This window comes from Diaphorina citri, unplaced genomic scaffold (genome assembly GCF_000475195.1).
Source record: "Diaphorina citri unplaced genomic scaffold, Diaci psyllid genome assembly version 1.1 scaffold11, whole genome shotgun sequence".
Taxonomy (NCBI): domain Eukaryota; kingdom Metazoa; phylum Arthropoda; class Insecta; order Hemiptera; family Psyllidae; genus Diaphorina; species Diaphorina citri.
In genome coordinates this window covers 261,947-275,566 of record NW_007377450.1, presented here as the reverse complement: position 1 = coordinate 275,566, position 13,620 = coordinate 261,947, and the positions used below count along the sequence as shown (strand labels likewise).

At 39.5% G+C, this 13,620-nt stretch overlaps 1 protein-coding gene across 1 annotated transcript in view; it reads left to right on the top strand.

Annotated features, from left to right (window-relative positions):
* The window catches only part of LOC103506302 (head-specific guanylate cyclase), a 164,946-nt gene that overhangs the window by 97,163 nt on the left and 54,163 nt on the right, over positions 1–13,620 (top strand). The window contains exon 5 of the mRNA XM_017442885.2: positions 36–223. The gene's annotated coding sequence lies outside the window, so the exon portion shown is untranslated. The remainder of the gene's footprint in view (positions 1–35; positions 224–13,620) is intronic.

Below are 13,620 nucleotides of genomic sequence, written 5' to 3'. Positions count from 1 at the left end.
TGGAAACTTGATAAATTAAATGAATTCTATTTCAGACGAGCTCAACCTTCATTTGTAATGTTAGTTCCCACCACTGCGAAGTGCTCCAATTAGAATTCTTCACGGACCGGCCCTCTTTAGCGTACGTTCTGGCCGGGTCAATCAAGTGTATCGCCTCTCGATTCTACAATGTAACCGCTCAAGTTCGACTCCAGGCTGATGCAGCGGACCCCCTATTGTTTATGTGAGTACCTTTTTTGAAGAGGTTTGATAGTGGGAACTGTAACTGCTACGGTCTTATCGACCCGAAATCGAAGAGCGAACGAAGACAGGATAGGAGAAAGCCAGCAGTTCCGAAAACTAACCTTATCCCTTCATTCCCTTCAGGATAAAATCCGCCCCGAGCGGGAATCGCACCCGCGGCCTAGCGCTACCAACCAAGCTAATTAAGCTGACCGTGTGTACCTTGAATTATTTCTTAAGGTGTGTCCAAACATAGTCGACCGGCCGTCTATATGTTTACGATTCAGTCGCGATGCGATGTCGATCGATGGCCGATCGACTATGTGTGGACACCTTTACTGTTTAACCATTAGGGGCTCTAGAAAAGTTAGCCTTACCTAATTGTTATTGATGTTATTAATTCCATAGCAGATTAATGGCGGGTGAATCACATTGAACAAGAAAAGAGGAAAATTAATTTTGACTTGATTTTTCCCGACCGATCCATGCCACGTTAAGTAAGATGGAGAAAGAGGAGAAATTGAAAGAAAAATTGATTCTTTGAAAAAAGTGTCATCCATCTGTCAGAGAGTGAATGAGACAGAAATGCAATACTTATCTTCAAACCTTGTTTACATTGACTGAGATAAAAATACAAGTGAAAAAATTCAATTAAAAAATCGGGTGAAAACTGAAAACTAGTGGCAATCCATGGCATTTTTTGTTTTGGTTGACAACTTCAGTGGCTCCTTCAGTTCTCCTAAAGATAATCAATTGTCACTCTCGTATTACTATTATAAGGACATCGTCTGATGTACTAAGTAACTAAGATCTGATGCAGTAAATTTTAGAAATCATCAATCATTTCGTTTTTATTTGATGGAAACGTAGGAATTGTCGGACATCTTATTGAAGGGAACATCCACCACTGTTCAATCATTCATAGAAACCGATGCTTCTTATTTTTTATCAAGAACAAATATCGCCTCTATCTTGAGTGGTTTTCCAATTTCCCAGCGCTCTTATTTTTTCCCACCTTGCCTTCATTTTTCGTTACCTGTTCCCCCGTCTTCTTCTTTCTTTTCCTTTTTGTTATCTCTTTTCTCCAAATTGAATATTCATGAAAGGACGAGAGCGATAGATGATTGGGAAAAGAAAGAGCCTTTCGTTTTGATAAGCTCTTCAAGTGAAAATCGAGAATAGAGGAAAACGGAAGAAAAACTTGAGACGGATCTTTAAGATCCCTGGAAACTGCCAACAAGACCAGAAAAATAACAGCTCAATACTAAAACAGAAAGAATACGAATAGCTGCTAAAATTGAGAATGGAAAGAAATCCTTCTGAATAAAAACTAGGATTCTGTGAAATCTATTGTGGTCCCTAGTCCCTTTTCCATATGACTAGCTTGAGTTCCAGCTAAATGAAATCGTACAATCCTGCTTGTCATGGCTTGATCCTTACTGATTACTTCACGTTCTTTAGCCTTCGCTCTGTTTCGTACACCCTGCTGTTTTCCAATGTTAAATTTCTTCTTTCATCCTCCTACTCTTTTTCTTCGTCCTTTTCTTCAATCTCGAATGCTTCTTCTTATTGATCTCCTTTCTCCCTCCTACTCCTTCTTCTGATCCTCTTGTTTCATCACATTCTCCTTCTTCTAATTCCGTTTACGATTCTCCGTTCATCTGCTCCTAATTCCCTTGTTTCCCTTTTTCCATCTTTTCCTTTATTGTTTCATTCGCAACGTGTCTTGATCTTGTTGGTGACAGTTCCCAAAGCAGAAGCCATCTCTCGGGCTATTAGATTGTCAATGTCTATCAAACTAAATCCCTTAGCCAGGTCCTCCTCGTCCTCTCACCTCTTTTTAATCTTACTTCTGCACATTATTACATCTCTACTAAGGTTACTTTTTTGTCTTTTGTCTTGTCTCACTTGCTCTCTACCCCTTTCTTCATTTCCTTCCATCACCTCCTTCCTTTCCTGTGCATGTCTCCCTCTCTAACTTTCACTTGTTTCATCCCCTTTTCAATTTGTCTCTCCTGGGGTATCCATCCGTTGTTCTGACATCAGGGACGCAGAAATTCAGCAGGTTTCCTATCCCTGTGTTTGTACTGCTGGAGACTGAAAAATCCCTCTGCCCCGTGTTTCCATTTCTTTTTCCGTAAACACAGGATGTTGAGAGCTGTCAGCTGACATTTTCACTCTTGCCTTGTACCAGTACACGATGTGATAGCATCGCACTTCTACAGGGTAGCAGGTATGAAAGCAGGAAAATTAAATTACTCTGTCAGAGCAGAAGTCAACAGGTTAAACTCTAATCTCACTCCTCTACCCCATAATAGTTGCCCGTGACCTCAATATGAGGGAGATGAAGAGCTAGGTCAATACGGTACTTGTTGAGGTCACTCCTGAAATAAATAAATAAATAAATACTCCTGAAATTAATAAAAATAAATAAAAACAAATTGCGCCTGCCTTGTAAGCGCTAACTCGCGAAGTCGATTTCCGCCCCCGGTGCAGATTTTATCCTGAACAGATAATGTTCGTTCTCGGAACGGCTGGCTTTCTTCTATCCTGTCTTCCTTCTCTCTTCGATTTCGGGACGATAACACCTTAGCAGTTAAAGTTCCCTCTATCAAACCTCTTAAAAAATAAAATCATTTCTTACTTGACATTGAGTAACAGTATAGTTGCTGGCTCCATGGATAGTCAGGTTACTGAAGATAGCTCTTACTCTAATAGCCCCGTGACCATTCTCCATCTATCTACCTAATTAACTAACTAACGAATTAACTAACAGCTAACTAGGTTTTTGTTTAATTTCTTACTTGACATTGAGTACAGTATAGTTGCTGGCTCCATGGATAGTCAGGTTACTGAAGATAGCTCTTACTCTTACAGCCCCATGACCATTCTCCATCTTCATGGCAGGAATTATCAGAGGTTCTATCGATGGTACGGCGATCTCATCAATACCTGCAACCAAAATAACGAATGTTAGTCCCGGGTTCAATTCCCAGAGTCGACATAAAATTTTACACTCGTATGCCGGATGTGAAAATTATAACGGGTTACTTTCTGGTGTTATTTATTTATTTATTTATTTTTTACTTTCTGGTGTTCTTTTGTCGACCCAGCACCTAAATAGGAAGTCTTCCAAGACGAACTTATATTCTAGGACTGAACACTGAACAGTCTCAGACTGAGTTCTGGGTCAAGTTCATATCATAATTACATTGTCTAGGTATATCTATCTCATTCATACCTGCTGAGGAATCACACTGTGGTGGCTAATGATCGTCTTGCAATGCGAGGGTCGCGGGATCGAGGCCGAAAACAATGAGGTAACTCACGCGTGAAAGTTCTTCTTCTTTTTCTTCTTCTTCTTCTTCTTCTTCTTCTTCTTCTTCTTCTTCTTCTTCTTCTTCTTTTTCTTCTTCTTCTTGAAGATGTTTGACAGAGGGAACTGTAACTGCTAAGGTCTTATCGTCCCAAAATCGAAGAGAGAATGAAGACAGGATAGGAGAAAGCCAGTCGTACGAGACTGAGTTCTGGGTCAAGTTCATATCATAATTACATTGTCTAGGTATATCTATCTCATTCATACCTGCTGAGGAATCACACTGTGGTCGCTAATGATCGTCTTGCAATGCGAGGGTCGCGGGATCGAGGCCGAAAACAATGAGGTAACTCACGCGTGAAAGTTTTTCTTCTTCTTCTTCTTCTTCTTCTTCTTCTTCTTCTTGAAGAGGTTTGACAGAGGGAACTGTAACTGCTAAAGTCTTATCGTCCCAAAATCGAAGATAGAAGGAAGTCAGGAGAGGAGAAAGCCAGCCGTTCTGAGAACGAACCATATCTGTATAGGATAAAATCCGCCCCGGGCGGGAATCGAACCCGCGGCTTACAAGGCAGACGCGCTACCAACTAAGCTAACTAGGCTGGATAACCTAAATGAAAGATCATTGTCAGCGGAGACAGCACGTTGAATGTATCAGCTCTCAATGGATCACTGAAGTTAAATAATATTGCGCGTGGTTAGGAACCGGATGGGTGGCCATCTGGGCAATCACGTGTTGGCTTTTCCTGCCCCACTCAGACTGAGTGAGGTTAATGTGAGTAGACAGGTAGCTTGTCGACGAATGGAGAGTGAAACCTTCCCCTTCAGGATGAAAGCCGCCTCGGGCGGGAATCGAACCGGCGGCCTAGCGCTTACAAGGCAGACGCGCTACCAACCAAACTATTCAAACTAACTAGGCTGGATAACCTAAATGAAAGATCATTGTCAGCGGAGATAGCACGTTTAATGTATCAGCTCTCAATGGATCACTGAAGTTAAAAAATATTGCGCGTGGTTAGGAACCGGATGGGTGGCCATCTGGGCAATCACGTGTTCCTGTCTTTCTAGGCCCCACTCAGACTGGGTGAGGTTAATGTGAGGAGAAGGGTATTAGATTGTCGTCGAATGGAGGGTAATCCCCCCCCCCAATTCAACAAAAACCTTAATAGTAGTAATCATGCTCCAATGATGTTTTTTTTTTTTTTTAAGACTCTTGAGAACAATCGGACATTGTGGTAACATAGGTAATACTAGTAGATAACTCAGTTACCTATGAGGGGCCGTTGTATAATAGTTGTTGGGGGCAGTTGTATAATTCGGGGGTCAAGGTTAACCCATCTACTTTCATCTAAGTTAACACACACGCGGTGAACTGGTGAAGGTCTATTGCAACATTCTCTGATGCATCAGACTCAAGTATTGGTACTTAATTCTTACAAGGTAGGTACTTATGCCATTGTCTATACTCTATTTGGTTTTGTATCTCTTTCTCTAGGTATTTGGTTGTACCTTCTTAAGTTCTAATCCATTGAACGAAAGAAGAATGGTTGTATTTTTTTTTTCTGTCCAAGCTCTTAAGAAAAAGGAAAAAAAAAAAAGTTTGATAGAAGGAATAACATCATGCACCTATCAATAACAACTGAGGTATATTGTCGTCCAGAAATCGAAGGGAGAAGGACGACAAGAGGAGAAAGCCAGCCTTTCTCAGAACGAAACGAACCTTATCTGTTTAGGAGAAAATCCGCCCTGGGCGGGAATATAGCCCGCGACCTAGCGCTTACAAGGCAGACGCGCTACCAACCAAGGCTCTTGTAACTTTGATTTTTATTGTATGAGATAGGTAGGGTCATGTGCTGTACCTCCAGTATGATGTCCTACCGAGCTACTGATGACCATTAGTCGATTTCCAGCTTGATGTGGTGTATATCTTTCCAGAGATTCCAGAACTTACTCGTACTCTTCAAAGACCGACTACATAATACTGACCGACTACCTAATATTATTGTTTGTTAATAATTATGTTTGTTCTGTCTTATTGAAAAATAAAGTTAATTATCATTTTGAAAAAAAAAAAAAATAATAATAATAATAAATAACAATAATAATACTCGTAGGTACTTAGGGCAATAGCTGGCTTTCTCCTATCCTGTCTTCCTTCTCTTTTCGATTTCGGGACGATAAGACCTTAGCAGTTACAGTTCCCTCTGTCAAACCTCTTAAAAAAAATAATAATAATAATAATAAAAAAAACGTTGATTCATATTCGAATAGGTTAAGCAATATTTAGGGTGGTTGATATCCGGACGGGTGACCATCAGGGCTATCGCGTGCTGCTGGTTTTTCTCTGTCCTACTCAGTCAGGATGAGTAGACGAGGCGGGTGGTTTGTCGCCGAATGGAGGGCAAACCGTAAAACCTCCGTCACTAAAAACCCTGGAAAATTCTAAATTCTACCTATAATGACATTTTTTTTTAATCTACCTATAATGACGTCAGATACCTACCTATCTAGGTGCCTGATAATGATAGAAAATATACCTACCTTCCTACAAATTCAGCTTCACACCCTACACAAGTCAATCTGAGGCTTAGGTGTAGTGGCTAGACACCTAGACAGCCCTAAAGGATGGGTTGAGCTTCTACGAATCTACAAATTAAAATGTAAGCTACTTTAATTTTGAATCATTCTATATGTGAGTGTGTGTACTAAGTAAGTGAGTAATGTACTACTAAATTCTAATGAAACACCCTGTATACGAGTGCAATATACCTCACACAGGAGTAATATAGGTACCTATATCCATCAGGCCATTACATCATTGTTGTGACAAATTCACAATTACCATCAACCAACTGCTACGTCTTCAATACCTCAACTGAACACGAAGTACCTAAAAACGGAGTGGAACGGAGAGCTCAGCGCATAGACCTGAGCGGTAAAGTCACCCTTAGCCATGAGGGCACGGTTGGCCCAGTGGTAACGCGTTTGCTTGCCATGTTCGAATCCCAAAATCGACACAGACCTACAGACCACATGAGTCTAATGTAGCTTTCATTACTACGAAATAAAAACGACGTTGAAACACTCATCCTTTTTTAAATGTTAGGTATATTTTAGCAACATGAATGACTGCATTAGACTCGTGTGGTCTGTGTCTTAGTATGCCCATCCCAAAGTCCCTCATCAGGAGAGACACAATACTTCCCATTAAAGAAAGCCGGACACCCTTGGCCCTGGGTAAACAACTAAATATCACTCAAATATCCTTGGCATCCAACGTGTTGAAAAAAAAAAAAAAAAAAGGTAATAGGTAGGTACCTACATAACGGGTTAAAAAAAAAAAAAAAAAAAGGTAATAGGTAGGTACCTACATAACTACATAATTTTATCCATTCGAATCATATTGTACTCTTACGAAATAATCACAATCACACATAAATACTATCTATCTTGCCTGACCTTGCCCTTATAAAGAGAAATCCAAGAGAAAGAGATGATGCTCTGCTCTTAAGAGAATTCGGTTCAAGAGAACCTAGCCATCTCTTTTCATTGAGATTCAACTCATTGAGTTACATACAGGGTGTTTAACCTAAAAGTGCCCCATGGGAAATTAACTCGTAAAATCAGTTGTTTACCCTGTAAATTTTTCCTGTAGGTATATGCCATTTCCACTATGACTTTTCCTCAAATGAGGCCACCCTGTTAACCCACAGAGAAGTCCCCAGTCCCGAACCTGTAATTCCTCAACTGTAAGTCGGACAATCTTGAAAGTTGCACCAATCGATTCCTCGGCAAAAGTTCCAAGAGAAAGAATGCTTAGTGGTCACTTGAAGTCGACACGATTGGCACAGATTCAAAACGACACGTTTTACTATTTTACTGGTAGGTGAACCTTTGTTTGGAAGTATAGGTATCTACCAACTTGTGGTTTCAGATGCTATTCGGTGCATAATACAGGCTGAATCAAACTCATCTATGCCAGAATTAACCACAGAGAGTTTCCAAGTTAAGCAGAAAAGAACCCTCCATATTCCATAAGACAATTCCCCTTAAGTATAAATGATTCTTTTGTGCTTTATGCTGCCCGATTATGTTAAGCATGAATGCTTGTCACACATAATATCGTCCGTCCCCCCCTTCATAAATACCTAAGTACCTACACCTCGCTAAATTTTATGACTTGACTTGGACTCGAACCACCAACCTCCAGATTCAGAGTCTACCACTATACACCACTGACGTTACAGTGTAGAGCAAAATGAAGCTAAACCAAAATCCTCAAGGTCGCTTGCTATTTACAGTTTGAACTAATTGCCAAATTTCTGCACTCGCGCTGTGGGGTCTACATTTGAATTCAAGTCGAAGTTCATACACGTATATAGTGTAGGTATCTGTAAACATTAAGTACCTATAGGATGTAAGGACCTTGAAATAGTAGGTTGGTAGGTATTTAGGATTCGTCTGTGTAGGTACCATTATTTCAGACACATTCTGGAACGATGAATGGAATTTGAGTGCAAAAAAATTGGTAGGTCCGCAGGTCCATAAGATATAAATGGCACTGGAATTAGGTCTTTATTCAACAAAAAAAAGTGAGTTTCAAAGGTTTCCACATAGGTAGGTAGGTATTTGACAATTTTCGTTTTAGTTTCGTCCTGTTCTTAAACTCAAAACAATATTGTTGGATCCAATTTTCAGGAAAGTCCACAAAAATGTTGAAAAAATAAAGGACATTTTTCAATAAGATTTCTGGCCCGATCTGGCCTTTGGTCTGTTTAAAGAAAACTTTCGTCACAGGTAACTTTCGATAAGGTTGCCCGATTTTGCTGAAAGGTAGGGAATGTATTAGGGATCCTTTTTCTGAGTGATCTCTATATACAATGCATAGAACCAATTTGGTGAGAAGACTACATACTCGTAGAAAGCCACGCTCCAAGTTGTAGACTGACATACTGACAATTCCAAAGGAAGAAAAAAAGAAAGAAAGCCCCATTTCGAAGAAAAAAAAAAGGTCTTTCTAACTATCTGATCTAGCTGTTAACACGACTGTGTATCTTTAAACGAACCGACTAAGCAGGTAACGATTTTCAGTCTAACATCTCAGGATTGTGGTCGATTCGTACCTACTTATTTCTAAATGGAAAAAAATACCTTTTTTCTTACTTCTTGCCAACATTCTGATGTTCGTTCTCGGAACGACTGGCTATCTCCTATCCTGTCTTCCATCTCTCTTCGATTTCGGGACGATAAGACCCTAGCAGTTACAGTTTCCTCTCCCAAACTTCTTTAAAAAAATCAATTTCTTGAGTTTCTGCGCGGGTCGGTAGTTGGTACTATGGTCAAGGCTCCGTTGAGGACACTTCTATTCATTAGCATGGTTTATTTTTCTCTTGGGTCGGTACTAGGCGAGGGTCGAATGGTCGGGTCTTCGTTGTGGACACCTATAGCCTCTCACACTCAGATCGTTGTCAAAACGTGTGTGGCGAAAATACCTTTCAGACAGTTTGACAGACCTAGGTCTCAAGCCTTTCCCGTCACACACGTTTAGACTGTTTGACAGACCTCAGACGGTCTGAGCGGGCATCCACTGCGTCGTAATGTGCGCGGTAGTATTGAATCCAATGGTTTACAAAAACTGCTTTGCTGTGCTGCGTGACTGTGCTGCGTAGCTGCATCTCAATGTGCGCCGGGCCTAAGTGTCAAAACTCATGCAGTTGCATGGTACATGCCACTTGAGAGCGCGGTGCCAATGGGCAGTATGAATAAAAAAGAAGGAAATGCTCGTAAGTATGAGCATGGAGTATAAGCATTTACTCATGAGTATGAGATTGAAGTATAAGCACTTGCTCCCATTTATATGAATAATCTTTACCTTATGCTCCATGCTTATCTCACTCCAAATGAGCATTTGCTTTTTACTTTTCAAAATTATCTTCAAATATCTTCAGTTTCCACTTGTTGACAGTTTGTAATTGTCTCAAATCAAATATCAAATTCTTTGTGGTAAGGCTAAGGCCTCAGGGTGTGTTTATGTACCGGGCTGAGATGAGCTCGGATGAGGTGGGATAGGATATTGTTTCTACAGTTTTGCATTGGAGTGGTAATTAAGCAAGGATAGCGTGGGATTGTTGGGCATTTTTTTTAACCCTCTGCCCCGGTGGCATTTTCAAAATTTATTTTATATTTATTTTTGTTTGCTTTGTAATTCGCTTGTTTGTAATATCTAATTTAAATGAAAAGTATAATATAAACATGCAAACTAGATATAATAAGTAAAAAATGAATTCAGATTGTACGTGTTGTGGAGAAAAAAAATCAAAATTTCGAATTTCCCGCCAACTTTACACGCTCATGAAGGCTCTGTGTTAAGTTACCACATCATTTTCCACATGCCAAGAAAGGCCGAGAATGGCCTATCTCAGCCCAGTACTTAAACACACCCTCACGGTGTGTTTATGTACCGGGCTAGGATGAGCTCGGACGACATGAGATAGCTGTCCCGGTGGCAATTTTTAAAATTTATTTTATATTATTTTTTGTTTGCTTTGTAATTCGTTTGTTTTTAATATCTAATATAGATGAAAAGTATAATATAAACGTGCAAACTAAAGATAAAAGTAAAAAATGAATTCAGATTGTACAAGTTGCGGAAAAAAATCAAAATTTCGAATTTCCCACCAACTTTACATGCTTAAAGGCCGACAATGGCCTAGCTCAGCTTAGTACATAAACACACCCTCAGGGCTGTGTTTATGTACTGGGCTGAGCTAGGCCATTCTTGGCCTTTCTTGGCGTGTGGAAAATTATGTGGTAACTTAACACAGAGTCTTCATGAGCTTGTAAACTTGTAAAGTTGGCGGGAAATTCGAAATTTTGATGCCAAGTTCCAATAATGGAGTACCTACCTATCAAATAGAATAATAGATCATAAGGTACGGAGTAGGTATATACTTACTCCAAATAAAACTACATTACAATTAGAGGTATTATGCATACAGGGTGTGTTTATGTACTGGGCTGAGATAGGCCATTCTCGGCCTTTCTTGGCGTGTGGAAAATGATGTGGTAACTTAACAAAGCCTTCATGAGCGTGTAAAGTTGGCGGGAAATTCGAAATTTTGATTTTTTTTCCGCAACGCGTACAATCTGAATTCATTTTTTACTTTTTATCTCTAGTTTGCACGTTTATATTATACTTTTTAAATTAGATATTACAAACAAGCGAATTACAAAGCAAACAAAAATAAATATAAAATAAATTTTAAAAATTGCCGCCAGGACAGAGGGTTAGAAAAAATGCCCAACAATCCCACGCTATCCTTGCTTAAGTTACCACTCCAATGCAAAACTGTAGAAACAATATCCTATCTCACCTCGTCCGAGCTCATCTCAGCCCTGTACATAAACACACCCTCAGAGTAATAATAACATAGAGGCTGTGTTTATCTACAGGGCTGAGATAGGCCATCGTCGGCCTTTTTGCGTGTAAAGTTGGCGGGAAATTTGAATTTTTGATTTTTTTCCGCAACTTGTACAATCTGAATTCATTTTTTACTTTTTATCTCTAGTTTGCACGTTTATATTATACTTTTCATTTAAATTAGATATTACAAACAAGCGAATTACAAAGCAAACAAAAATAAATATAAAATAAATTTTAAAAATTGCCGCCGGGACAGAGGGTTAGAAAAAATGCCCAACAATCCCACGCTATCCTTGCTTAAGTTACCACTCCAATGCAAAACTGTAGAAACAATATCCTATCAATCTCACCTCGTCCGAGCTCATCTCAGCCCGGTACATAAACACACCCACAGCCCAGAGGGTCTTAAAAGTGTGCGTAGGTACCTAATATTATTAAATCTACAATGTGGGTTTAAGTCACTGTACCTACAACAACTAAGGTTTTTAGTGACGCGGGTTTTACCTTCCATTCGACGACAAGCTAACCGCCTTCTTATAATATGAACCTCACCCAATCTAAGGAAGGGTTGGGAAAAATCAGGAGCACGCCATTGCCCAGATGGTCACCCATCCAGGTAGCAACCACGCTCAATGTTTACCGAAACAAATCAAAAGAACGATAAAATCCGCCCCGGGCGGGAATCGAACCCGCGGCCTAGCGCTTACAAGGCAGACGCACTACCAACTATAAGCTAACTAGGCTGGCTACGCGCAATGTTTACCGAAACAAATCAAAAGAATGTTTACAAAATGGTTTCAGAATGGAATCGAAGAATCAGTAAAATATATTAACATAACGTAAAGTACATATATTATTTTAACATAACGTAACCCCCTTGCTTAAACTGACCACTGATCACATTATCATGTCGGTAAACATGTGAGTATGTACCTATTATTATGTTAAGTAAAAAAATTATGTGAACATGACACGACAACTCCTCACTACGCCATGGGAGCTGACTATGCACAATTTTAAGACCCTATATGCATAATAGGTACCTCTTATTGTAATGTAGTTTTATTTGGAGTAAGTATATACCTACTCCGTACCTTATGAACTATTATTCTATTTGATAGGTAGGTACTCCATTATTGGTACTAGGCTACTTGGTATATTGGTATACTTAGCCTGGCAAATCATGATTATACCTACCTACGAATTAAGCTCATTGGAATAAGCTATTTCATAATACTCTTTTATCATCTTCAGTCTTCTGTCTTATACAATGAGAGAAGGATCGTCTCCAGGACTCTACGGCCTAGGTAATGTAGTTTTATTTGGAGTAAGTATATACCTACTCCGTACCTTATGATCTATTATTCTATTTGATAGGTAGGTACTCCATTATTGGAACTTGGTATATTGGTATACTTAGCCTGGCAAATCATGAGTATCATGTCATTTATATTGATGTCAATGGTTGATAGATCCACATGATGGATACCAATTCGCGTATTACCTTGATCTGAATGCGTTTTATATATCTATCGGTATAGGCATGTTGATACTTACACCTCTTATTCTATGGATAGATCTTCTTCTTTTTCCTTCGCCTTTTCCCGTGTATACAGACGGGGTCGGCGTTTTTCGTCAGCCTCTCAATCAGCCCTAACTATATAGGGTTATTGCTTTTAGGGTGACATTTGGTTTTGGCCACAAATTTTACTAGTGGATGATCAGTATCATGTCATTTATATTGATGTCAATGGTTGATAGATCCACATGATGGATACCAATTCGCGTATTACCTTGATCTGAATGCGTTTATCAGTATAGGCATGTTGATACTTACACCACTTTATTCTATGGATAGATCTTCTTCTTTTTCTTCGCCTTTTCCCGTGTACAGACGGGGTCGGCGTTTTTCGTCAGCCTTTCAATCAGCCCTAACCTAACTAGGGTTATTGCTTTTAGGGTGACATTTGGTTTTGGGCACAAATTTTACTAGTGGATGCCCTTCGCACTCAACCTTTGTATTCCTGTAGCAGGGGAAATTTCAGGCTGGTATCCTCCCAGTTTAAAGTGCACCCCGTATTCCAACACTTCAGCTTCGGCCCTGATTACAAAGAAGAACATAAGAATTATTGGCCATTTCTATGTACACAATAATAAGGAATATATACCTACTTATTAGAACTTCAAAAAGTTATCCTATCCATAGGTACTAGGTACCAACCCTTTAAAGCTTCAATCTTCAGTAAACACCCTAAGCTCGGCCCTGGTTACAATGAAGCAAGCAAATAAAAAAGTACATAAGAAGTTGGCCATTTGTACACAAGAATGAGAAGTTATATATAAATATTTACTTTATGTAATAGGTAAATATAGGCAGTCCTGAGTCTCAGGAAGTAGGTCAGGTTGAGAGTGACTCCGCGGATAGCTGGTAGGTATATAGGTACCTACCTGAACATTAAGATATTATAGATAGGTATATGTATATTTTTGTATATTATAGGTATCTAAACGTTAAGATATCGTGAAGCGTGGTAGATACTTAACTTGGTTTCAATACCGGTCCCAATGGCGTAGACTTAAGTACCTGAGTGTAGTACTTTAATGCTTACTGTCAGTAAGTTTGAGCAGGGTGAATCCAGACTTCCAGAGCTAGATTATGGGA